The sequence below is a fragment of the Capra hircus genome, chromosome 19, assembly GCF_001704415.2.
Source record: "Capra hircus breed San Clemente chromosome 19, ASM170441v1, whole genome shotgun sequence".
In the NCBI taxonomy this organism is placed as follows: Eukaryota; Metazoa; Chordata; class Mammalia; order Artiodactyla; family Bovidae; genus Capra; species Capra hircus.
In genome coordinates this window covers 38,431,607-38,457,955 of record NC_030826.1, presented here as the reverse complement: position 1 = coordinate 38,457,955, position 26,349 = coordinate 38,431,607, and the positions used below count along the sequence as shown (strand labels likewise).

Below are 26,349 nucleotides of genomic sequence, written 5' to 3'. Positions count from 1 at the left end.
CCAACCCAGGGATTGAACCCAGGTCTCCCACATTGCACATGGATTCTTTACCAGCTGAGCCACAAGGAAAGCCCAAGAATACAGGAGTGGGTAGCCTATCCCTTCTCCAGCATATCTTCCTGATCCAGGACTCAAACCGGGGTCTCCTGCATTGCAGGCGGATTCTTTACCAATGGAGATATCAGGGAAACCTCTTTTCTGTAATATCCCTTGGTTAAAATTTTTAGAAAGTTGGGAAGAAAAACAAATGTGTTAGTTTCTTATAGAAAATGTTATTTTATATTCATGGGAAGCAGTAGAGGCTTTTGGGACAGTGGGCAGCAGTGGATGAATTCTTATCTGCCATTTTCTAAGAATGAGTTTCAGGAAGTAAGGAACCCCTCTATAAAGAATGTATCTCTGTAGTGTGCAATTTGGGGAGTATGAGGAGGTTTATAGCTTTAAATCAAGTCTTTCAACTCTGTTATCCAAATGAGTCCTGGACTTGGAGCCACATTTGTAGGGCTAGTGATTTTTTTCTCAGCAAGAAAATAAAAAGCTTTTGGTAATATAATGTTGACTGTATACTTACAGTATCATATTTGACTGAAGAATAAATCTGCTGTTACTAAATACTAGTTTTAGGATCTCGGAGTTGTTTTTCATAAGACTGTCTTCTGTGGGCTTATACCAGGTGGCTCAGTAGTAAAGAATCCACCTGCTGATGCAGGAGACTCGGGTTTGATTCAGGAAGTTCCCCTGGAGAAGGGATAGGCCACCTACTCCAGTATTCTTGCCGGGGAAATCCCATGGACATAAGAGCCTGGTGGGCTATAGTCCTTGGAGTAGGGTGGCAAAGAGTGTATGACTTAGCATGCATCTTTTCTGGTAATGCAAAATACCCACCCCAAACTGACCTGCCTTAGAACAATCCTAGCACAGTGAAATGGTCAAGGTGTTTGGTTTCAAATCCAAGAATGAGACAGGGGACCCTGACATTAATGAAACATGTGGGCCAAATAACTTACTTTCCCTAGGAAACCAAGTCAGAGGATGATTGGTTCTTCTAACGGTTTGATGGTTAACTTTGTGATAAACGGTAGTGTCAGGAAGGAAAGCTGATGGGGCTGTAACTGCCACTTGTGGATAACTCTTGTTGTTCAGTCGCTAAGTTGTGTCCGACTCTTTTTGACCCCATCGACCGCAGCACGCCAGGGTTCCCTGTCCTTTGCCATCTCTGGAGTTTGCTCGAACTCATGTTGAGTCAGTGATGCCATCCAACCATCTCATTCTCTGTCACCTCTTTATCCTGCCCTCAGTCTTTCCCAGCATCAGGGTCTTTTCCAATGAGTTGGCTCTTCACATCAGGTGGCCAAAGAGAACTCTGCTGCTCTGATTTTGTGGCTGATATGCTTTCACTCCTGAGTTCCTGGTCCAATGTTGGGGTGGAATTAGCAACAGAGAAGGAACATAGCTTACTATCTATCATAGCTTGTGCTTTCTCAGGAAGCTGCTGCCAACTGACAGTAGATATGCTATACACCAATTAAAATGAACACCAAGAAGGGAAAAACAGTCTTGCCATAGTTCGGCTGATCATACCAATATGGTCCTCTGTGACACCCACCTCCTCTCACCTCCCAACAACCTTAACCTTTATCATAAATTTGACAAATTGTACAGGTATACATTACACTGCAATCTTAACCCACTCATTAAGGTGTTGATTACCTTGTATTATGTATCCTAACCTTATGGATATACTCTTCTTCATGCTTATTAGACTTTTAAAGACATCAAGAAGAAAAAAGTACACTGAATGGCTGATGATTTAATAGAAATCTCAACACAGGATACAAGATAGTGGAGGAGAGGTGGAGAGAAACAGTTGATAAGAAAAAATACAAAACATTAAAAATATTTGACATTAATGAGGATGGGTGAGATGATTACTGCTTTTCTAATAGGTCAGTGGCCTCTTCTATCAATGGAGCATTTAAAGTCAGGAGAATATGAGGGGTGCAGAAGGATGAAGTGAATGCTGTGGCCTTTACAAGTGCAAAGAAGCGCCTCCACTCATGTCATCCTTGAAACAGACTCTCTCCCCACTGGATAGACAGCATGTCTTATAGAAGATCTCTTGGCTACCAAAGCTGGTCTTTCCTTGCCTCTGCTGACACTTTGCTCCCTATAAATGGAAAATTCTAGACCTGTGTGTCCAAATATAGTAGCCACCAGCCATATGCAGCTATTTAAGTTTAAAGTAAGTTCCACGTTCAAGTGCTCAGTAGCCACCCATGGCTGCTGCTGCTAAGTCGCTTCAGTTGTGGCTGCCATATTGGGCAGTACAGATATAGATCATATCCATAGCCGAAGAAAGTTCTATTTGAGCACCCTGATCTACACCTAGTATGTACAAGTGTATGTTTTGTGTATGGTAGAGAATAATTAGATAAGTCTATGCAGAATGATCTCTGTTCATCTCCAAGGCAAACCATTCAATATCACAGTTATCCAAGTCTATGCCCCAACCAGTAACGCTGAAGAAGCTGAACAGTTTTATGAAGACCTACAAGACCTTTTAGAACTAACACCCAAAAAAGATGTCTTTTTCATTACAGGGGACTGGAATGCCAAAGTAGGAAGTCAAGAAACACCTGGAGTAACAGGCAAATTTGGCCTTGCAATGCGGAATGAAGCAGGGCAAAGACTAATAGAGTTTTGCCAAGAAAATGCACTGGTCATAGCAAACACTCTCTTCCAACAACACAAGAGAAGACTCTACACATGAACATCACCAGATGGTCAACACCGAAATCAGATTGTTCATATTCTTTGCAGCCAAAGATGGAGAAGCTCTATACAGTCAACAAAAAGAAGACCAGGACTGACTGTGGCTCAGATCATGAACTCCTTATTACCAAATTCAGACTCAAACTGAAGAAAGTAGGGAAAACCGCTAGACCATTCAGGTATGACCTAAACCAAATCCCTTGTGATTATACAGTGGAAGTGAGAAATAGATTTAAGGGCCTAGATCTGATAGATAGAGTGCCTGATGAACTATGGAATGAGGTTCGTGACATTGTACAGGAGACAGGGATCAAGACCATCCCCATAGAAAAGAAATGCAAAAAAGCATAATGGCTATATGGGGAGGCCTTACAAATAGCTGCGAAAAGAAGAGAGGCGAAAAGCAAAGGAGAAAAGGAAAGATATAAGCATCTGAAATGCAGAGTTCCAAAGCATAGCAAGAAGAGATAAGAAAGCCTTCTTCAGTGATCAGTGCAAAGAAATAGAGGAAAAGAACAGAATGGGAAAGACTAGAGATCTCTTCAAGAAAATTAGAGATACCAAGGGAACATTTCATGCGAAGATGGGCTCGATAAAGGACAGAAATGGTATGGACCTAACAGAAGCAGAAGATAATAAGAAGAGGCGGGAGTTTCGGTTTTGCCCGGTGGGTCGGCAGAGGCTGGGCTTGTGGGGTGTCTGGAGTAGGGGTTCAGATCCCGGCCATGAGATTTCTGATCACGATTGTTAAAATGAGTCTGCGGAAGCAAACACCCAGCGACCTCCTGAAGCAAATCATCAGGCGACCAGTTGTGGTGAAATTAAATTCGGGAGTGGATTATTGAGGGGTCCTGGCGTGCCTGGATGGCTACATGAATATAGCCTTGGAGCAGACAGAGGAGTATGTAAATGGACAGCTGAATAATAAGTACGGGGATGCATTTATCCAAGGAAACAATGTGTTGTATATAAGTACACAGAAGAGGAGGATGTGAAGACACCAAGACTCGGTACTTTTCATACCGAGATGTATTTTTTATCAAGTTTTTTGTTTCTTGTGTCATATAATTTTTCCTATTTTGTAATAGTTGGTGATTTTCCACTGACACATAATTGAGATAAATGTGTAAAATTGTGGATATAATTGTAAAGAGTTCTTTCATATTTAAGTTGCAGTCATTTTTTTCCCTTTTACCTCTATGTCAGTGTGCAGAAAGCAAAAAGATTTTTTTTTTTAAGTGGAAAGAAAATTTTTTTCTCCCTACACGGAGATTTTCAAGCAATGCCATTTGATCTGACTGCTTTGCTTGTGGGACTGACCGAAATGATGGACGTGAGGCTAATTAAAATACTGTAGAGATGGAAAAAAAAAAAAGAAGAGGCGGCAAGAATACACAGAAGGAAAAAAAAGAAAAAAGAATCCACAGAAGAACTGTACAAAAAAGATCGTCACGACCCAGATAATCATATTGGTGTGATCACTAATTTAGAGCCAGACATCCTGGAATGTGAAGTCAAGTGGGCCTTAGAAAGCATCACTATGAACAAAGCTAGTGGAGGTGATGGAATTCCAGTTAAGCTATTTCAAATCCTGAAAGATGATGCTGTGAAAGTGCTGCAGTCAATATGCCAGCAAATTTGGAAAACTCAGCAGTGGCCACAGGACTGGAAAAGGTCAGTTTTCATTCCAATCCCAAAGAAAGGCAATGCCAAAGAATGCTCAAACTACTGCACAATTGCACTCATCTCACACGCTAGTAAAGTAATGCTCAAAATTCTCCAAGCCAGACTTCAGCAGTCCGTGAACCATGAACTCCCTGATGTTCAAGCTGGTTTTACAAAAGGCAGAGGAACCAGAGATCAAATTGCCGACATCCGCTAGATCATGGTAAAAGCAAGAGAGTTCCAGAAAAACATCTATTTCTGCTTTATTGACTATGCCAAAGCCTTTGACTGTGTGGATCACAATAAACTGTGGAAAATTCTGAAAGAAATGGGAATACCAGACCACCTGACCTGCCTCTTGAGAAATCTGTATGCAGGTCAGGAAGCAACAGTTAGAACTGGACATGGAACAACAGACTGGTTCCAAATAGGAAAAGGAGTACGTCAAGGCTGTATATTGTCACCCTGCTTATTTAACTTCTATGCAGAGTACATCATGAGAAACACTGGACTGGAAGGAACACAAGCTGGAATCAAGATTGCCGGGAGAAATATCAATAACCTCAGATATGCAGATGACACCACCCTTATGGCAGAAAGTGAAGAGGAACTCAAAAGCCTCTTGAAGAAAGTGAAAGAAGACAGTGAAAAAGTTGGCTTAAAGCTCAACATTCAGAAAACAAAGATCATGGCATCTGGTCCCATCACTTCATGGGAAATAGATGGGGAAACAGTGGAAACAGTGTCAGACTTTATTTTGGGGGGCTCCAAAATCACTGCAGATGGTGATTGCAGCCATGAAATTAAAAGACACTTACTCCTTGGAAGGGAAGTTATGACCAACCTAGATAGTATATTCAAAAGCAGAGACATTACTTTGCCGACTAAGGTCCGTCTAGTCAAGGCTATGGTTTTTCCAGTAGTCATGTAGGGATGTGAGAGTTGGACTGTGAAGAAGGCTGAGCGCCGAAGAATTGATGCTTTTGAACTGTGGTGTTGGAGAAGACTCTTGAGAGTCCCTTGGACTGCAAGAAGATCCAACCAGTCCATTCTGAAGGAGATCAGCCCTGGGATTTCTTTGGAAGGAATGATGATAAAGCTGAAACTCCAATACTTTGGCCACCTCATGCGAAGAGTTGACTCATTGAAAAAGACTCTGATGCTGGGGGGGATTGGGGGCAGGAGGAGAAGGGGACAACAGAGGATAAGAGATGAGACTCACTCAATGGATGTGAGTCTGAGTGAACTCCGGGAGTTGATGATGGACAGGGAGGCCTGGCGTGCTGCGATTCATGGGGTTGCAAAGAGGCAGACACGACTGAGCGACTGAACTGAACTAACTGATGCTCTGCTTGGGCTTCCCAGGTGGTGCTAGTGGTAAAGAACCTGCCTGTCATTTCAAAAGACATAAGAGACATGGGTTTCATCCATGGGTGGGGATGATCCCCTGGAGGAGGGCATGGCATCCCACTCCAGTATTCTTGCCTGGAGAATCCAATGGACAGAGTAGCCTGATGGGCTACAATGGGGTCACAAAGAACTGGACATGACTGAAGTGACTTTGCATACATGCATGCTTTTACCAACCTCATTGTAACAATTTGCTATTCATCTAACAATGTATCCCCTTAAAATTTTAATTCTGTTCACAAATGTAATACCTATCCATTTTCCAAATTTTGAAAGGAAAAAAACACCCCAGAGAATGACTATCCCTTCTTATAAATCCACCTCCTGAAGAAAATCATGCTTGCCAGATAAGTTTGGGGCATATTCTTCCAGCTATGTTTTTATACACTAGGCATCTAATTATTTTTAGTACGAAGACAGGCTGTGCCCTCTTTGCCTGTTCCCCGTTGTAACCAGTGCCACAAACTTTCAGTCTTTGCCTGATACATCTAAGTGTGCCAGGCTTACACCTGCAACCCCTGATGTCAAGCTCTAAGTCACGGAGCTCACCACCAAAGATGACTGGAGAACAAAGGAGCAATTGGCAAATGCATATCTTGAGAGTATCTTCCTTGTTTAGATTCTTTGGTTCACGAATGTTTGCGTCAGCCTGACTGCCTGACGCTAAGTGCCAGTTCTGTGGAGTGTGCATATTTGAAGAATGTGGCTTAAAGCTCTTGGGTTCAGTGAGTTTAAGTGGTTCATGTAATGAATTCACTCAATGTTCTTTCCTCACTTGGCAATGTGAACTGCACTATATTTGGAACTAACATTTGCAACCTTATACACCACTGCCTGGCTATCTAGCCACAAATTTTGGTTACCATGACCTGGACTGAGGAAGGTATATGGTGACGGATTTTATGAAGACAGTGCTAAGGAGAGAGAGAGCTGGCTTGCAAACCCACAGGAAGTAAGCTTGCTGCGGCTGTTGAAATAAGGCCATGAGTTCCTCCCACCGGCCCCTGCTCACCTGCTCGATGCCTGCCCGCCAGCTTGGGCCACTGTGTTACTTCCACTCCTATGCCTGTACCACTGATTTGGTAACTGTGCCTCACCGCTTCCAACATGGAAAGCGAATGTGCCACACAGCTCTAAATGACCCACCTGTGTGCATCAAACCAAGGCAAGACCTGGGACAGGAGTAGTCTGAGCAGCTTTCAATGCCGCTGTCATCTGTGATCCACCCTTGACTATCTCAAAAGGGTGCTGGGCAAAGGTGGCCACTGGTACAGGAGCATCACAGCGACAGCCGAAGAGGTGAGAACAGCACCAGCCTCTTCTGCGGCTGCTAAGTCGCTTCAGTCGTGTCCGACTCTGTGCAACCCCAGAGACGGCAGCCCACCAGGCTCCCCCATCCCTGGGATTCTCTAGGCAAGAATACTGGAGTGGGTTGCCATTTCCTTCTCCAATGCGTGAAAATGAAAAGTCAAAGTGAAGTCGCTCAGTCGTTTCCGACTCTTAGCGACCCCATGGCCAGTCTCTTCTAGTTGTTAACAAAGAACATGGTGGCACTGTGCTCTAACCCTGCCACCTGCTACTGATGTGGGAGGTGTGCCTTTTGGTCACAAAGGACCTTGATTATTGTAATATCAGAAGCAGCCCCACAGCACTGGACTAGAAGGCAAGGTTCTGGTGCATCAGTTCCACAGCCATGGAAGCCAGACAGCAGACTCGTTACAAGAGCTTTCAGAGTAAAAGTATAGTATACAAGGCACCGAGCAGGAACAAGAACCACCGAATGAATAATTCAGACTTTCATTTTTGGCTGCACAGGCCTTTGTTGCTGTGCGGGCTTTCTCTGGTTGCAGCGGGCAGGGTCTTCTCTAACTGCGTGCATGGGCTTCTTGCTGCAGTGGCTTCTCCTGTGGAGCACAGGCTCTAGGCGAGTGGGCTTCAGCAGCTGTGGCAGGTGGACTCAGTAGCTGGGGCTTGCATGCTACAGAGCATGAGCTTAGCAGCTGTGCACACGGAGGTTAGTTGCCCCACAGCATGTCGGATCTTGGATCAGGGATTGAACCCATGTCTCTTGTATTGGCAGGTGGATTCTTCACCACGGAGCCACCAAGCAAGTCCTGAATGAGTAATCTGCAGTGTGATGAGTCTTTGGAATGGGAAGTGCTGGATGGTACAAGGGATGTTACTGGCAAGTTCCACGTAGCCTCAATGTTTAGGAAAGACTCCCGTGAAGAAACGTTGTTAAACCGGGACTCAAAAGATGCTAGCTAGGCAAAGAGGACAGGGAAGAGTGTTCTAGATGGAAGAAACAGCACATGCAATGCCAGGCCTATGGCTGGAGAGAACCTGACCTATTGAAAGAACCAAAAGAAACCCAGAATAGCTAAAACAAAGAGAGTTCCTGGGAAGGTGGTGAAACAGGCTCTGGAGAGGTAGGGAAGCCCCAGGCTAGGGTGGTGACTTAGGCTACGTTGAAGATTCTAAACTAGCTAAAGGACAATGGGAAACCATCAGTTTCCTTATCAAAAAGTGAGAAATAATAATCTCAGAGCTACCAGGAAACAAGATGAGAAAAATGCAAGTCAAAGGTCTTTGTAAGTTACAAAGCATGATAGGAATGTTACTAACATTGCAATATCATTAGTAGTAATAAGCAGGGCTGCTTTCTCAAGTAATAGAAGTAATAGCACAAATCTTCTAAGTGGGAACATGAGGCAGTCACTTCCACCCCACCTCCCCAGCCACGCTGTGCAACTTGCAGGATCTTAGCTCCTGGATCAGGGACCGAACCTGTGCCCCTCCACAGTGCAATCACAGAGTCTTGACCACTGGATAGCCAGGGAAGTCCCTGAAATAGTCTATAGAGTAAAAACTCTGACTTATTCAAGGGAACTGACAGAAAGGTCAGAAGTTTATTTTAGTTGAAACTTGCAGTGTAAGGTTCCTGAAACCCAGGCGTTAGCTCAGCTCTTTGGAGCAGGATCACACCATTTATGGACATGTGTGTTTCTCAACTCCACTGACTCCCCAACAGCACTTGCAGAAAAGATCAGTATTCTGCCTCCTTCTCAAACGCACCAGAGCAGAATGGCTGACACATTCTTTCCTCTTCATTTCTTCCAGCCAGAGCTGGGGCTCAGCATCTCCTTCCTAGGTCAGCTTTTGTGGAAGCTGTCACTATTCCCAAAACATTACACTCTTCTGAGCTCTTCGTGGCAAGATAATTATCCCAGTTAGCACCTGCATTACATTTTAGGAAAAATTTGACACCTTTCCAAGTCTATGACGTTTTACAATGGTTCTGTGAAGTAGGCACAACTGAACATCACAGAAATGGTGCAAAACCGGGAGCTCTCCTCTCCTATCTGATCAGCACAGATATGCCACCAGGAGAACTTAATGGCTCAATTTAGGCCACTTCCTCTCTGCCTGCAGCACATTAAGTTCTATCCAATGATAGAAGGGCAGAGTTTCTGCAAGTGTAGCATTTGATCTGGTCAACCAAACCAGACCTAATTCTTCCCCAGAGGTCAACATCATCAATGCTCCACACTGCCACATACCAGAAGTTGCAAACTTGCATTTTTGTCTTTGATATTCAGAATGTCTTTAAAACTTTTTGAAAGTTTTAATGCCAGTTTTTAAAAGTCAAATTGCACGTCAAAGTTCAGATTTCTAGCTTTTCCCTTTTTAAAAAAATTTTATTGGAATATAGTTGATTTACAGTGTTAAGTTTCAGTTGTATCCAGCTTTTCTTGAAAAATCAGATCTGACACCAGTCTTTGGAGATGAGCAGAGTCTTCTGACCAACACACTCTACCTCTGTCCCTACTCGGACCAGATCTTTTACGAAGGTCCCATGACAGCTCCAGAATATGAGTTTGTATACCTACCCCCATACCCACCAGGCCTCATGAATATGGAATCCCTCCTGTGTGGCTCTTCCATATGCATGGGGCTTATTCTGTTTGGATGCAACTTTGAGAATGTTTTGGAGATCTTTGTGTAGATGAGAAAAAAACACCTTGGCCGCTCGTCTACCGCTGGTGGGTCTTAATTATTTGCAGCTACTTCCCAAGGGTAAAGATAGAAAACTTGATCCCACCAGACTTCTGTTAGGCCACTCCTGTCTGTTGTCTCCTCTGCTCCTTCACTCGGGCCCTTTTCTCATTCATTCAAAATTCAGAACCTTTTTAAAATATATATATATACTTACGAAGGTGCCGAGACAATGGCCTCAAATCATTTTTAAAATTTCATTTGTTCCCTCATTCATGTATTTGACTGGGCTAGGTCTTCACTGATGCATGTGGGCTCTCTCTAGTCGCAGTGTGCGGGCACTGCAGGGGCTTCTCTTGCTGCAGAGCATGGACTCTAGAGCTTGGGCTCAGTAGTAGTGGCCCACAGGCTTCATTACTCCAAAGCATGTGGGATCTTCCTGGACCAGAGGCTGAACCCATGCCCCCTGCACTGGCAGGTGGATTAACCGCTGGACCACCAGGGAAGTCCTCAAATCATTTTTGTAATGAGATGGAGAATTAAAAAAATGTCTTACTGGAATCCCACTTTCAGTATACATCCAAAAGAACTAAAAGGAAGATCTCAAAGAGATATATATACATCCATGCTCATAGCAGCATTACTTACAACAGCTAAGAGATGGAAGCACCCAGGTATCCACTGATGGATGAATGGATAAATAAAATGTGCTACATACAACATAATATTGTTTGGCCTCAAGGGAGGAAATTGTTGAACCTCGAGGACATATGCGAAGTGAGATGAGCCAATCACAAAGAGACATACACTGTGTGCCTCCCTTACAGAAGGTATCTAGAGTGCTCAAATTCAGAGACACAAAGTAGAATGGTGGTTGCCAGAGGCAGGGATGGGTGAGGGGAAAGTAGAGAGTTGTTCAGTGGATATAGAATTTCAGTTTTGCAAGATGAGTAAGTTCTAGAGAGCCATAACCCACAACCATGTGACTATACTTAACACTACTGAACTATACACTTAAAAATGGTTGATGGTAAATTTTTTAAACCATGTTTTTTTTTAAGTGTTTTTTAAATGCATCATTAGAGATCTGAGTTCTGCTAGGGGTTCCAACACTGACTTCTGTGACCTTCAGGAAGGCACTCTCTGGAACTCAGGTCCTCTTCCAAAAAATGAGAGGGGAGAAGAGAGGATAATGAAAACACCAGCCTCGGTGTGGGGCAGACACATGCGGCAGTGCAGGGTGAACAACTGAACGCTCTGCAAATAGCAGATGTCCTCGCCAACTCAAACCGTGGTCTCTGTGGTGACTTAATCGTAGGTTTTAAAAAAAAAAAAAACCAAGGTCTGTATTAAGTGCCAGAACCTTACAGAGGAAAGAACAACAGCCTGCCCTCACACTACTCACAGTCTAATAGAAAAAATTAGAACAGAACTAGAAAACAAGTCACCATGTGTCACAGGTCAGTCCAACATATAACAGATTCAAATAGACACAACTTGATTCCCTATTAATGGGATCAAGGCTGGACATACACAATGACTGGTTGTTTGCGTAAATCAACAGTCTCAAATTAGAGCACAAGTTTAAATCTAGATAATCTTTTCCAGGTGTTTAGTGTAAAAAGGAAAAAAAAATGTGTGTGCGTGTATACTTTCGACCACAGACTTTTGCTTAGATGCATTTTAACTGATATTTTAATTCTTTAATTAGTTTATTAATGTACTGATTAATTAATTGCATTTAATCAACTTGATTCCCATTTAAACAAAAGAAGCCCCAGACAGCTGGAACAAAGAGCACTCCTGCTGGCTGGACCACAGTCTACAAGGAAGAAAGCCTGAAGTGTGCGGGTTGATGGAGACCAATCTCCATACTCTGTTGACACAATTATGTCTCCATAAATATTATCCACAGCCAAGCCAGACTATCATGATTAAGCTTTGGTTTTCAGTTCTTGAAAATATTTTTTTTCCTGGAGTTAATAATTAATTTTAAAAAAATTGGGGAGTGCACACTTAGATTTCCAGGTCCCTATAATGAACTTTTTCTACCATCATCAAAAGTGTAGATATTTCCTATGTTAATTTCGTCTGATTTCTTGGAGACATCCCTTCTGGGGCCTTCTGTCCTCCTGCCCCAGTGCTGACTGATTACTCTGGAAGGCCTGCAGCCAGGTTATGTCACCCTGGGATTTCCTTTCATCATTATCATGAGAATTCTCTTCACTTCTCACCTCTGTTGAATATCCTGTTTCCAGGATCACATGTCTTCTTGTTTCTTGATTTATTGTCTCACTTTGGCATACCACATCCTCCAGTCATTTCCTGAGAAGGGGTACATAGGTAGAAAGTAAAATTTTTTTGAGATTTCACACATCTAAAAATGTGCTTACATTACTGAATTAACAATTTGACTAATTCATAAAGTTATAGGTCATAAATAATTCGAAAGCATTCCTCCGCCGTCTTCCAGAATGCCTGACGGAAAGCACGGTACCATTCCAACAACTGTTCCTTTGAACGTTAATTGCTTTTTCCCTCAGAAGGTTTTAGTAACCTTTGTCTACTTACTCAACAAGCTGAAATATCTGATTTCTTTTCCATCCACTGTTGACATCACTTTGCCCACAAAGGTCCCTATAGTCAAAGCTATGATTTTTCCAGTAGTCATGTACAGATGTGAGAGCTGGACAATAAAAAAGGCTGAGTGCCAAAGAACTGATGCCTTTGAACTGTGGTGCTGGAGAAGACTCTTGAGAGTCCTTTGGACTGCAAGGAGATCAAAAGAGTCAATCATAAAGGAAATCAACCCTGAATATTCACTGAAAGGATTGATGCTAAACCTGAAGCTCCAATGCTTTGGCTACCTGATACAAAGAGCCGACTCACTGGAAAAGACTCTGGTGCTGGGAAAGACTGAGGGCAGGAGAAGAAGGGGGCAACAGAGGATGAGATGTTTGGATGGCATCACTGGCTCAATGGACTTGAGTTTGAGCAAACTCTAGGAGACGGTGATGGACAAGGAAGCCTGGCAGGGTGCAGTCCATGGGATCACAAAGAGTCGGACATGGCTGAATGACTGAACTGACGGATGTTGGGCACTCAGTGGGCTTCTCATTCTGGAGATATAGTTCATTCAGTCCTGATTTGACTTTTTTAAGTTTTCCTTTTTCAGCTGTGTCAGGCCTTAGTTGTGGCACACAGGCTCCAGGAAACATGGGCTCTGTAGTTGCAGCACTCAGGGTTAGCTGCCCATGCCATGTGGAATGTTTGTTCCCCAAGCAGGGATGGAACCCATGCCCTCTGCATTGGAAGGTGGATTCTTAACCACTGGACTCTTAGGAAAGTCCCCTGGTTTGATTTCTTGAATTATCCCTTTGATGACTGCTTTCCCTCCACTTTTCACACTTTTCACATCTGCTCTATTTCTCTGTAACTCCTAAGATGAATGTTAACCCTTCTGGGCTATTTCCAGTTTTAAAAAATCTTTTCATGTCCATTTTCCAGCTTGTTTTTTTCCTTCCTTTGGCCACACTATGCAGCCTGTAGGATCTTAGTTCCCCAACAAGGGATCAAACTCAGGCCCTTGGTAGTGAAAGTGAAGTGTGCTAACTACTGGACTGCCAGGGAATTCCTCAGCTTTTTTGTCTTTATTTAATATAAGGATAAGTCCTTTACAATACTGTGTTTCTGCCATTCATCAGCGTGAATCAGCCACAGGTATCTGTATGTCCCTTCCCTCTCGAACTTCCCTCCCAACCCATTCCACTCCTCTAGGTTGTCACAGAGCGCTGGTTTGAGCTCGGAGTTACACAGCCAATGCCCACTAGCTGTCTACTTTACATATCACAATGCATATGTTCCCATGCTACTCTCCCCGTCGTCCCACCCTCTTCTTCCCCACCATGTCTACAGCTGTTCTCTGTCTCCACTGCTGCCCTGCAAAAAGGTTTACCAGTACCGTCTTTCTAGATTCCATATAGAATGTTAATATATGATATTTGTTTTTCTCTAACTTATTGCATTTTGTATAATAGGCTCTAAGTTTGTCCACTTCATGAGAACCAACTCAAATGCATTTTTTTTAGCTAAGTAATATTTCCTTCTGTATATGTACCACAACTTCTTTATCCACTCATCTGTCAAAGGACATCTAGATTGCTTTTATGTCTTCAGTTCAGTTCAGTCGCTCAGTCATACATGGAACAACAGACTGGTTCCAAATTGGGAAAGAAGTGCGTCAAGGCTGTATATTGTCACCCTGCTCATTGAACTTATTTCATGTCCTAGCTATTGTAAATAGTACTGCGATGAACACCAGGTACATATGTCTTTTTCATTTGTGGTTTCCTCAGGGTATATGCCCAGTAGAGGGATTGCTGGATCATATCTATCATTACTGCTAGGTTTTTTTTTAACAGCATCTCCATACTAGTCTCTGTAAAAGTGAAATCACGCACTCATATCCCACTCTTTGCAACCCCATGGACTGTAGCCTACCAGTCCCCTCAGTCTATAGAGTTCTCCAGGCAAGAATACTGGAGTGGGTTGCCATTTCCTTCTCTAGGGGATCTTCCTGATCCAGGGATTGAACCCGGGTCTCCCGCATTGCAGGCAGACGCTTTGCCGTCTGAGTTTGACTGTATAAATTTGCATTCCCACCAACAGTGCAAGAGGTTCCCTTTTTCCCACAGTCTCCAGCATTTATTGTTTATAGACTTTTTTTTGGTTGTCAAATAATCCTTTTTCTTTTTCCTTTGCCGTTCTTAACTAGCTGAGCACCCCACCACACCACTGTTGATGTCATCTATGATGTCATGAGGTGGCGGCCAGCAACACTGCAGCCCATAGACTGGGCAGTCCCCAGGATCTCTTTAATGGTTCCAGAAAGTTCTCTAGCTAGAGACTGATACCGCATATATGCTGGGCAATGTTGATGATATCATCAAAAGTGGTTTCCACTGTGCTTAATGTTTTTCTGCTTCTTTCTGTCTCTTGGTGGTTCCTTGAGGGCTTTGATGATCAGGGCAGAAACAGAAGGTACTGCCTCAATCTGGGCCTGTCTGAATCATCAGTTTCACTGTAATCCTCAGACCCTTCCAATCACCAGTTGCCTTGGTGATGTCATCACCGACCTTGTTTGGAGACAGGCCCAGGGGACCCATCTTGGGGGCCAGGGCAGATGTGGCACCGACTTCCCCACCAGTGTACCTCAGGTATATAGCTTTGATCTCGTTAGGGTCGAACTTAAATAGCATCGTGGAGACGGCTGGTGTCAGATGAACCTGGATTTGGGAGGACCAAAGCAAGTTGCACCTTTGCCTCCTCTGAGCCGAAAGGTATTGTTTGTAGGTTTTTTGATCATGGCCATTATCACCAATGTGACATGATGCCTAATTATAGTTTAGACTTGCATTTCTCTAATAATGACGTTGAGCATCTTTTCATGTGTTTATTAGCCATCTGTATGTCTTCTTTGGAGAAATGTCTGTTTAGGTCTTCTATCCACTTTTCGATTGGGTTATTTGTTTTTCTGGTATTGAGTTCCATGACCTGCTTATATATTTTGGAGAGTAATCCCTTGTCAGTTGTTTCACCCAGCTTTTCTTTTTTTTTAAAGGATATTTTCTCAATTTTATCTTCTAACCCTTTGTGGGTTTGGGGTTTTTGTGTTTTTTTTAGTATTTATTTATTGGCCGAAGGTTTTAGTTGCAGCAGTTGGGATCTTAACTATCGCACGTGGGATCTAGTTCCCTGACTAAAGTTGAACCTGGGCCCCTATGCTGGGAGCACAGAGTCTTAGCCACTGAACCAGCATGAAAGTCCTGTAACTCTGTGACTGCAGTTATTGGTTATCACATTTTTAAGATGTTTTATTCCCTGATTTTTTATACCCGTTTTTATTTCATGGATGTAACGTCAGCTTCATATCTGAGAACATTTACCATCTTTCAAGTTATATTTTCTTTTGTTCTAGTCTGTGCCGTTTCTATATTCTCCAAGTTCCTTTGTTCTTATTTGTTTGGTCTTTGTCTTTCATGTTAGAGACTTTCTTCAACTATCTGGTGATCCTTGACATCCATTCACATTTCCAACTGAGGCACTAAAACTTTTTGGACACTCTGTAAACACAGAGTGAGACGGGGCTTCTCAGTTGCTGGACCTTACTGCAGTGAGCTGACTTTCACTGTGGACTCTCAGCTCTTAGAGTGGTTGAACAGTGGTTCCCCAAAAGACATAATCCTAATCCCACATCCTAATCCCCATAATCTGTGAATGTGACTTCATTTGGAAAAAAGAGTCTTTGCAATTAAGGATTTTAAGATAAGACCACCTTGGATACTCTGAGTGGGCCCTAAACCCAATAACAAGTGTCTATAGGAGACACCCAGAAGAGAGACACAGAGAGGAGAAAGTTATGCGAAGATGGAGGCAGACTGGAGTGATGCTGCTACCACCCAAGGAACACCTGGAGCCACCAGAATCTGGAAGAGGCAAAGAAAGAAATGCTCCCTAGAGCCCCTGGAGGGAACATGGCCCTGGCACGTTTTCAGACTTGACTGATTTTGGACTTCTGACTTCCAGAATTGAGAGAGAATAAATTTCTTTGGTTTTAAGCTACCAAGACTTTGTTATAGCACCCTTAGGAGACTAAAGCACAAGTTGGAATCAAGATTTCTGGGAGAAAATTATCAATAACCTCAGATATGCAGATGACACCAGCCTAAAGGCAGAAAGTGAAGAGGAATTAGAGAGCCTCCTAATGAAGGTGAAACAGGAGTGAAAAAGCTGGCTTAAAACTCAACATTCAAAAAACTAAGATTATGGCATCCAGTTCCATCACTTCATGGCAAATAGATGGGGAAACAATGGAAACAATGACAGACTTTATTTTCTTGGGTTCCAAAATCACTGTGGATGGTGACTGCAGTCATGAAATTAAGACACTTGCTCCTTGGAAGAAAAGCAATGACAAACCTAGACAGTTGTATTAAAAAGGAGAGACATTACTCTGCCTACAAAGGCCGTATAGTCAGGGCTACGATTTTTCCTGTAGTCATGTATGGATGCGAGAGCTAGAAGGCTGAGCACTGAAGACTGAAGGCAGAAGGAGAAGGGACAACAGAGGATGAGGTGGTTGGACGGCATCACCGACTCAGTGGACGTGAGTTTGAGCGAGCTCCGGGAGATGACGGAGGACAGGGAAGCCTGGCGTGCTGCAGTCCACGGGACACAGAGTCGGACGTGACTGAGTGACTGACAACAGGACACTAACAATATCTGCAGGTATTTCTTCATGAGATGGTCAGTTTTCCCAAAGGATCCTCCAATATGCTGACCGAAGAGCATTAATCTGCTTAGGACACTCTTAGGGCCAAGTGTGACAAAGGGGCCAGGTTTCACTATATGCTATGTAGCTGTGTTTCAGCTATGCTTAGCATCCCTGAGTTCAGATAATATACCTTTCAAGAAGGTGTATTAATCATGGTTTTACATTTTTTCTGTATTTACTGATGCTTTGACATCTCGGGGCCTTTTCAGCCTAGGGCAGAATGCCCCTCTGAATGCTAAAGAAAGTGAAAGTGAAGTCGCTCAGCCGTGTCCGACTCTTCGAGACCCCATGGACTATATCCTACCAGGCTCCTCTGTCCATGGAATTTTCCAGGCAAGAGTACTGGAGTGGGTTGCCATTTCCTTCTCCAGGGGACTTTCCTGACGCAGGGATTGAACCCGGGTCTCCCGCACTGCAGGCAGACGCTTTACCCCCTGAGCCACCAGGGAAGCCACCAAAATAAACTCATTGTCACTTCTGAAAAGCACCGCTGGGATTAGAACCCAGGATCTCCTGTTTACTAGACAGGCGCTTTAACCAATTAAGCCACGGTGCCAAAGATTCTGAATGCTAACCAATTCTTAAAAGATAGTAAGTCATTCTGCCAGTGCACCTTTTATAAAACCACCAACCAATCCAAAACCCTTACTCCAAACCACCTCATTTATCAAGCTCACAATTAAAGTCACTATTCCTTTGTCCTAGTCACCCCAGGGCCAAATACCAGACTACTAAAGGCAGTTCCTATACAATGGAGCACAATAGAAAGGAATGGACTGTTGCTATGTGCCACAATGCAGATGAATCCCAAAATAACAAAAAAGCTGAGCAAAGGAAGGTAGGCACAAGAGGATGAGCTGCATGATTTCATTTAAAGAAATCTATAAAAATGCACAACAAAGATGCCAGACTGCGGTTGAAGATGGGAGAGCTGACTGCAAAGAGGCACAATTTAGAACCAGGTAACCAGTTTTCTTGCCTGGAGAATCCCAGGGATAGAGGAGCCTAGTGGGTTGCCATCTATGGGGTCGCAGAGTCGGACACGACTGAAGAGACTTAGCAGCAGCAGCAGCAAACTGGTTCTAAAAAAACAACTTTAAAGCCCTCATTTGTGGCACTCTACCAATTTCTGCGGTGTAAATGTTCCCACCATGGCCACTTTTGAGCTGCTAATGTGATACTGCTCAATGTAAACCTGAGAAGAGATGTACATGAAACTGGTTCTCCTGAGCGGGTGCTAGGGTACTAGTCGGCCTCATCACACCACTACAGAGGGGAACAAAGGCGATGAAAATGTCTCGTACCTTGTCCTGGTTGTAACATTTGTCAAACCTTTCCAAACCGTACCCTTAAAATGGATGCACTTTATTGCTTGCAAGTTATACTTTAAAAATTGACTATAATGCTTCAAATGAAGTTATCAGCAAAGACCACAATGCCCAAAAAGAAAGGACTGGTCATGTTACTGTCTATCTTCCTGACAGAATATGATGCAGCCATTCAAACAATTTATCAGATTTTAGCAACATGGCAAAATGCTTTGCTGTTTTGTGAAAAAGGCAAAATAGGAATTTTATTTTTAGCTGTGTTCGCCTATGCAAATTCTGCAGGCAGAATGCTTGGCTTTTTAAGTTAGTTTCTTTTGTATTTAAAGGCAGCAGATAGCAAAATGGTTTGAGTCCAGAATCTGCAGCTGCACTGCCTGGGTAGGCAAATCCCAGATGTTATTTTGCAGGTGGGTGACCTTGAGCAATTAACCAAACTACTTTTGAGTCTTGGTTTTTTGACTGTAAAAAGGGCATAATAATAGTTCCTACCTCACAGGGTTGTTCTGAAGATTAAATGAGTTAATATATGTAAAGATCTTAGAATACTACAAAGAGCAAAGCTTTATAAAGATTAGCCATTACTCTCATGAGGCAATGATACTGTTTGGACGATAAACTTACTATATGGAATACAGGCATTTATTAGATGTCAAGGAGCAGTGGTTCACAACTGCAGGGGTAGGAGAGCAATTTTTGCTACCAGGGGACAGTCAGCAAGGTCTGCAGACATTTCAGGATTTTATTTATTTATGGTTGTGCTAAGTCTTCGTTGCTGAGTCTTCTCCAGTTGCGGCAAGTGGGGGCTACTCTCTGGTTGCAGGGCTTGGGCTTCTCATTATTGCGGTTTTCTCTTGTTGTGGAGCTTGGGTTCAGTAGCGGCTGCTCATGGGCTCTACAGTGCTGGCTCAGTAACTGCGGCTCATGCAGCCAGTTGTCCAACCCACGGCAGGTGGGATCCTCCAGGACCAGGATCAAACCCATGTCCCCTGCACTGATAGGTGGATTCTTTACCACTGAGTCACCAGGGAAGCCCTGGAGAGTTATCTGATGGTCAGGGTTGGGGACTGGGGTGCAATACTGTACGTTAGTTAAAAGATCCTCAGTGCACAAGACAGCACCCCAACAGAGAATTATTTGGTCCAAACTATAAATGGCTCCAAGGTTGATAAACCTTTAGTTATAGTCTAATAGGGGACAAAGATATTATACTCCATCCCTGACATGGGGATCCTGAAAACCCTTGTAAATCTGAAGTGCTTACATTGGGAGCATTTTTTGTTCTGGATGGGCTCCTGGATGGCAACTGGTCACCAGAAAGACCAAAACATAATTAGAAGCTCGGAATTTTCAGCCCTACCTCTTACCTTCAACTTCTCTAAATAGGGGAGAGGGTAACAGTTGATCACGTCTACGTGAAAGTTGCTCAGTCGTGTACGAATCTTTGCGATTCCAACTCTCCAGGCCAGAATACTGGAGTGGGTAGCCTATCCCTTCTCCAGCGGATCTTCCTGACCCAGGAATTGAATCAGGGTCTCCTGAATTGCAGGTGGATTCTTTACCAACTGAGCTATCAGGGAAGTGCGGTCTACATGAGGAAGCCCCTATCAAAATCCTAACAGTAAGGGGTTTGGGAGCTTCCAGAGGAGTGAATACACCCTAACAGTAGCTCCTGTGTTCAGACCCTCCCAGACCTCCCCCTATGTATGTATCTCTTAATCTGTATCCTTTAAAATTTTTAAATTGTATTATTTATTTCGCTGCACTGGGTCTTAGTCCTGGCATGTACTACCTTTAGCTGCGGCATGTGGACCTAGCTCCCTGACACAGGGTAGAACCTGGGCCCTGCACTGGAAGCATGGAGTCTTAGCCACTGGACCACTAGGGAAGTTCCTAAAAAATAGTTGTATTTTGTTTTGGCTGAGCTGGGTCTTTGTTGTTGCATGGGCTTTTCTCTAGTTTGCAGAGTGGAGGCTACTCTGGGTGTTGTTGCCAGGGCTTCTCATTTCAGTGGCTTCTCTTGTTGCAGACCACAGGTTTGCAACAGAGTTGCGGTTCCCACACTGTAGATCACAGGCTCAACAGTTGTGGCGCAGGGCTTAGGCGGGATGTAGGATGTAGGGTCTTCTGCAGCATGTGGGATCTTCCAGGATCAGGGATTGAACCTGTGAGCCCAAGGAAGCCCCATCTGTACCCTTTATCATATCCTTTAATGCACTGGTAAATTTAAGTGTTGCCCTGAGTTCTCTGAGTCACTCTAGCAAATTTAGAGACCCCAAGGAGGGGTCCTCTAAGTCTCAGATTTGTAGTCAAGTCAGAAGCTGTGGGTAACCTGGGGGCCTACTACTTATGATCGACATTTGAAGTGGGAGGTGATCTCGTGAGTTGCTGTGTTGTGCTCAGTCGTGTCTGACTCTTTGTGACCCCACGGACTGTAGCCAGCCAGGCTCCTCTGTCTACAGAATTTCTCACTCTGCCCAAGAATACTGGAGTGGGCTGCCATCCTTACTCCAGGGGATTTTCCTGACCAGGCAATTGAACCCATGCCTCCTGCGTTTCCTGTAGTGGCAGGCAGATTCTTTATCACTGTACCACCTGGGAAGTACCAAACCCTCAACCTGAGGGAGCTGACTCTATCTCCAGGTAGACAGCGTCAGAATTGAGTTGAATTGACCCTCACTGTCAGAGAATTGCTGGGGGGGGGGGGGGACGGGGAGACTCCCACACATCTGGTATCAGAAACCTGTAAGAATAAAGGAGACACACAAGACAGCTTGCCTTTTCTTAAAACAACGAAGCATATAATCAAAACTGAGTATGTACTCAACTAAATAAAGAAAAAAAGAACAGAACATTAGAAGGGTGCTGCCCAGATCACAGGATTCCCTGTAACACCTGGCCAGGAGGAGGGGCCTCAGTGAGCCTCAGGGTTTGTGATCCACTGGGCATACACAGTGATTTTCAATTTTTACCTTATTTTATTGGTACATTTTTAAAAAGCTTAAGTCAACGTTAAAAGCCTTTACTTACCTCTCCATCTGCATTTCAAGCATGAAAACCCAACTGGAGTCAGTTCAAATATGTTTAGTACATATACTACTTTTTAACACAATCTGACAATGATATCAAGCAATTAAAAATTCTAAAAAGTACTTTTTTGGGGGGAGGAGCAGGGTTTACCAAAATGTTACATAGTGATACTTTGATTTTCATTTAAAATTGAACTATGTTGAGAAATATCAATAACCTCAGATATGCAGATGACACCACCCTTATGGCAGAAAGTGAAGAGGAACTAAAGAGCCTCTTGATGAAAGCCAAAGAGGAGAGTGAAAAAGCTGGCTTAAAGCTCAACATTCAGAAAACGAAGATCATGCATCTGGTCCCATCACTTCATGGCAAATAGATGGGGAAACAGTGGAAACAGTGTCAGACTTTATTTTGGGGGGCTCCAAAATCACTACAGATGGTGATTGCAGCCATGAAATTAAAAGACGCTTACTTCTTGGAAGAAAAGTTACAACCAACCTAGATAGCATATTGAAAAGCAGAGACATTACTTTGCCAACAAAGGTCCGTCTAGTCAAGGCTACGGTTTTTCCTGTGGTCATGTATGGATGTGAGAGTTGGACTGTGAAGAAGGCTGAGCACCGAAGAATTGATGCTTTTGAACTGTGGTGTTGGAGAAGACTCTTGAGAGTCCCTTGGACTTCAAGGAGATCCAACCAGTCCATTCTGAAGGAGATCAGCCCTGGGTGTTCTTTGGAAGGAATGATACTAAAGCTGGAACTCCAGTACTTTGGCCACCTCATGCGAAGAGTTGACTCATTGGAAAAGACTCTGATGCTGGGAGGGATTGGGGGCAGGAGAAGGGGATGACAGAGGAGGAGATGGCTGGATGGCATCACCGACTCGATGGACGTGAGTCTGACTGAACTCTGGGAGTTGGTGATGGACAGGGAGGCCTAGCGTGCTGTGATTCATGGGGTCACGAAGAGTTGGGACACAACTGAGTGACTGAACTGAACTGATGTTGAAAAATACACCAATATTTCACTGGTATTATAATTTGGGATTACAGGTGATTTCTGCTTAACTCTTCACGTCTTTTCAAATTTCTCCAGTGAGAAGCATGTATTATTTTGATAACTAGGAAAAGAACAAAGGAGCCTCCCCTAGTGGCCCAGCGGTAAAGAACTGCCTGCCAATGCAAGAGACCCCTGGCCTGGGAAGATCCCACAGGCTGCCAGGCAACTAAGCCTGTGCGCCACAGCTACTGAGCCTGTGCTCTAGAGCCTGGGAACCGCAACTACTGAAACCCGTGCACCCAGAGCCCATACTCTGCAACAAGAGAAGCTACCACAGTGAGAAGCCCGTGCACTGCAATGAAGAGTAGCCTCTGCTCACTGCAACCAGAGAAAGTCCCAGCACAGCCATCCAGAATACAATTACAAAAAAAAAGGAAGGAAATAATGGAGGACTGAAAATGAAAGGAGAAAGCAGCTGAGGGTGTGTGGTCTGTCTCCAGGCTCGCTCTCTGGTCTATACAGGAGAGGGCAGGGGCAAGGCTCTACTTCCCGTGGACAGTCTGCTCTACATCCCCCCCATCTCTCGGAGGCCCTAACTCAGGATCCAGGAAGCTTTTACCTCTATATTCTTGCCTTTGTTCTTCTTCCTTCTTCGTCCCCAGGATTGAATCCCTTTCTGTTGGGGGTGGAGGGGATACAATTTTTTAAAAAATCACCTATTTGCAGAAAATTGTTGATAGTGGGTTGGTTGTGCCAGGCGCTCCAGGGCCCTTGCCCTTGAGCATACAAAGCTTTCTTCAGACTTTCCCTCTACCCATTTTCCTTGATTTTTAAAAACTAATTTTTGATCACAAAAGTAATACCTGTTCACTGAAGAAAAACTGGAATTCACAGAAATAACAAAATGAATATAAAAATCATCTGTAATCTGCCACCCAGAGGTAGACATTATTAACATATGGTTTATACAGTCTCAGTCTTTTTCCTATTTGGATACACTGGTTTAATACAGGTTTAATACACTTCTCTTCTTGGAACAAAACAGGACATCTATATAATATCTGCAAAACTTTATTGAGGTATACCATGCCTACGTTCAGTGCAAAAAATGTGTAACTCTTAAGTGTACCTCGATGAATTTTTCACATAAATACCTATAATATCTTTACTTGCTTTCTGTATTTAGCAATCTATTATGAACATTGCCTATATTATTAGATGATCTTTAATGGCATAATTTTTAATGGCTAACTACAATAGTCCACCACAGTAATGTACTGTAACTTATTTAACCAATCTGTCACTGCTAGGAATTTAGGTTGTTTTCCGTTGTTAACCCCTGCATTAGTTTTCTATCACTGCTGTAACAAATTACAAACTTAGTGGCTTACAGCAACACAAATTTATTCTCTTCCAGTTCTGAAAGAAGGTTAAATGAGTCAGCAGATTTGTGTTCCTGGGGCTTTGTTGGTGCTCGAGTGATTAAAATTTCACCTGCCAGCGCAGGGGGTGGGGAAGCTAAGATCCCATAACCCTAGCAGTCAAAAAGCCAAAAGGTAAAACAAAAGCAATACTGTAACACATTCAATAAAGACTTTTATAAAAAGAACTGTTTTCTTCTGGGAAGCTCTAGGGAGAACCTGCTCCTTGCCTCCTCCAGCTTTCAGAGGCTGCTGCCATTCCCTGGCTCATGGCCCCGCATCACTCAGGCCTTTACCTGTCATCACATCTCCTTTTCTGACACTCATCCTCCTATCTCCTTCTTCGAAGGATTGTGATTACAGTGGGTCCACTGAGACAATCCAGTTCCCACCACAATCAACCACAGCTGCAAAGTACCTCCTATCAGGTAAAGTAACATTTTCTTGGGCTCCAGGGATTAGCATCTGGACATCCTTCAGAGAAGACATTCAGACCACCACAGCTATGGACACGCCCCTCCCCATTTCTTTTTCTGCTTCTGTTCCTTCTCTTCTCCCTCTCACATTTACTGCCCACTAATTTTTAACACCATTCCAGTCCCCAAATCTCTTTATTGCTTTTGTTTCCTATGTCCTTCAAGACATAATTTATTCTTGGGAGCTCAATGATTGTTTCTGATCTATTGATTTCTAACTTATTTCCCCAAGCTCCAGCCTTTCTCCCAGATCCCAATCAAGAATGTACAGTCTCTGGGAATTCCCTGGCAGCCCAGAGGTTAGGACTTTGCGCTTCCAATACCAAGAGCCCAGGTGGGTGGGTGGGTGGATGTGTGTGTGTGTGCACGTGCATGAGAGAGAAAAAGAGAGAGAATGTAGTTTTCCTTGGCTGTCCCCTTATGACCTTAAAGACTAAATGTTTCTGAAACTGGATACCTGACCCCTCCCCCATCCTCTACCCCACCTTCCTGCACCAACCTGGCTCCCATATAGGATCTTGTTAAAGTGACTACTGTCAAAAATATTTAAGGCTGAAGACTGAGGATTCACCTTGCATTTCTCTTCTATTTAATCAATCACTAAATCCCATCAATTACTTTGTGACTTAGCATTCCTCTAATATTCACCTAATATCTTGGTTATTGCTACAGTGTATAATTACACTTTCTCCCCATCAAAACCATACTGCTTTTATGGAGGTGGACTATCCTCTCCTCCAGGAAGTCCTCTGTGACTGCTTCTTTCTAGGATACCATCTTCCCACTTCTAGAGGAAAAACCACATAATTAAATGTCCACTATGCGCTCAGATTTTTCAACCATTTTAAAATTTAATCTTTACTTCTTTAAAAATATTTATTTGGCTGCACTGGGCATGCAGGATCTTTAGTTTCCGCATGTGAACTTCTTAATTGTGGCATGTGGACTCTATTAATAGCTCCCTGCACTAGACTCTGAGCTTCCAGTACTCAAAGTCTTAGCCACTGGACCACCAAGGAAGTCCCTAAAACTTCATCTTTAAAGTAATGTTTTTAATGTATACAAACGAGGAAACTGAGAAGCTAAGTAACTATGCAAAGTAACAAAACTAGTAGACGGTATAAAGTGAACCCCAGCCTGACCAACTCCAATGCCAAGCTTTTTGCCTCTACTCCACCATCACCTCCTTGGCGTTGATGCCCATGGTTCAAAACTTGACTGTTCATTAAAAGCATCTGGGAAGGGTCTTCCCTAACGGTCCAATGGTTAAGAATCCACTTTCTAATGTAGGGAGGGGACACAGGTTTGATCTTGAGTGGGGAACCAAGATCCACATGCTGCGGGTGATAAGCCTGCATGCCGTATCTAGAGAAAAGCCCCCAGACGCCACAATTACAGAAAAGCCTGCATGCCGCAAGGAAGGCCCAACACAGCTCCCCTCACACTCCCCCCCAAAAAACATCACCTGGGGAACTGATTCTTAAGTCCCATACCAGAGCTACTAATAAGGTTCTCTGAAGGTGGAACCCAAAAATCTATTTTTAAAAATTTCTATACTCATGACATATTACTTATTACTAACTAGGTATGCTTAACATACACGCCTTATTCCATCAACTAGTGGAGGAAATACTGTCCTATTCATCTCTGTGACCCATCCAGTACCATTATAGAACAGGCACTGGAAAATACCTGTTAGTTGTTGGAGTCCCCTGGTGGTCCAGTAGTGAAGACTCCACAGTTCTGCTGCAGAGGGCACAGGTTTGATCCCAGATCAGGGAAGATTCTGCTCCCCCACCCCCCAAAAAAATCCCTGCTGATTATTTACTTTTAAAAATATTTATTTTTATTTACGGCTGTGCTGGGTCTTCACTGGCCATGCACAGGCTTTTCTCGAGTGGTGATGAGCGGGGGGCTACTCTC

General features: G+C 43.5%; 1 long non-coding RNA gene, 1 other non-coding gene and 2 pseudogenes across 2 annotated transcripts; 1 reads left to right on the top strand and 3 right to left on the bottom strand.

The window, feature by feature from the left end:
* On the bottom strand, positions 1,279-25,202 carry LOC102174331. The gene is made up of 3 exons (XR_001919740.1): positions 23,149-25,202; positions 12,078-12,168; positions 1,279-1,408 (listed from the first exon to the last, which is right to left on the bottom strand). It is a non-coding gene; the product is annotated as an uncharacterized LOC102174331 (long non-coding RNA).
* Positions 3,416-4,147, top strand: LOC102173779 (annotated as a pseudogene).
* LOC102174061 lies at positions 14,545-15,284 on the bottom strand (annotated as a pseudogene).
* On the bottom strand, positions 17,659-17,732 carry TRNAT-AGU. The gene has a single exon. It is a non-coding gene; the product is annotated as a tRNA-Thr (tRNA).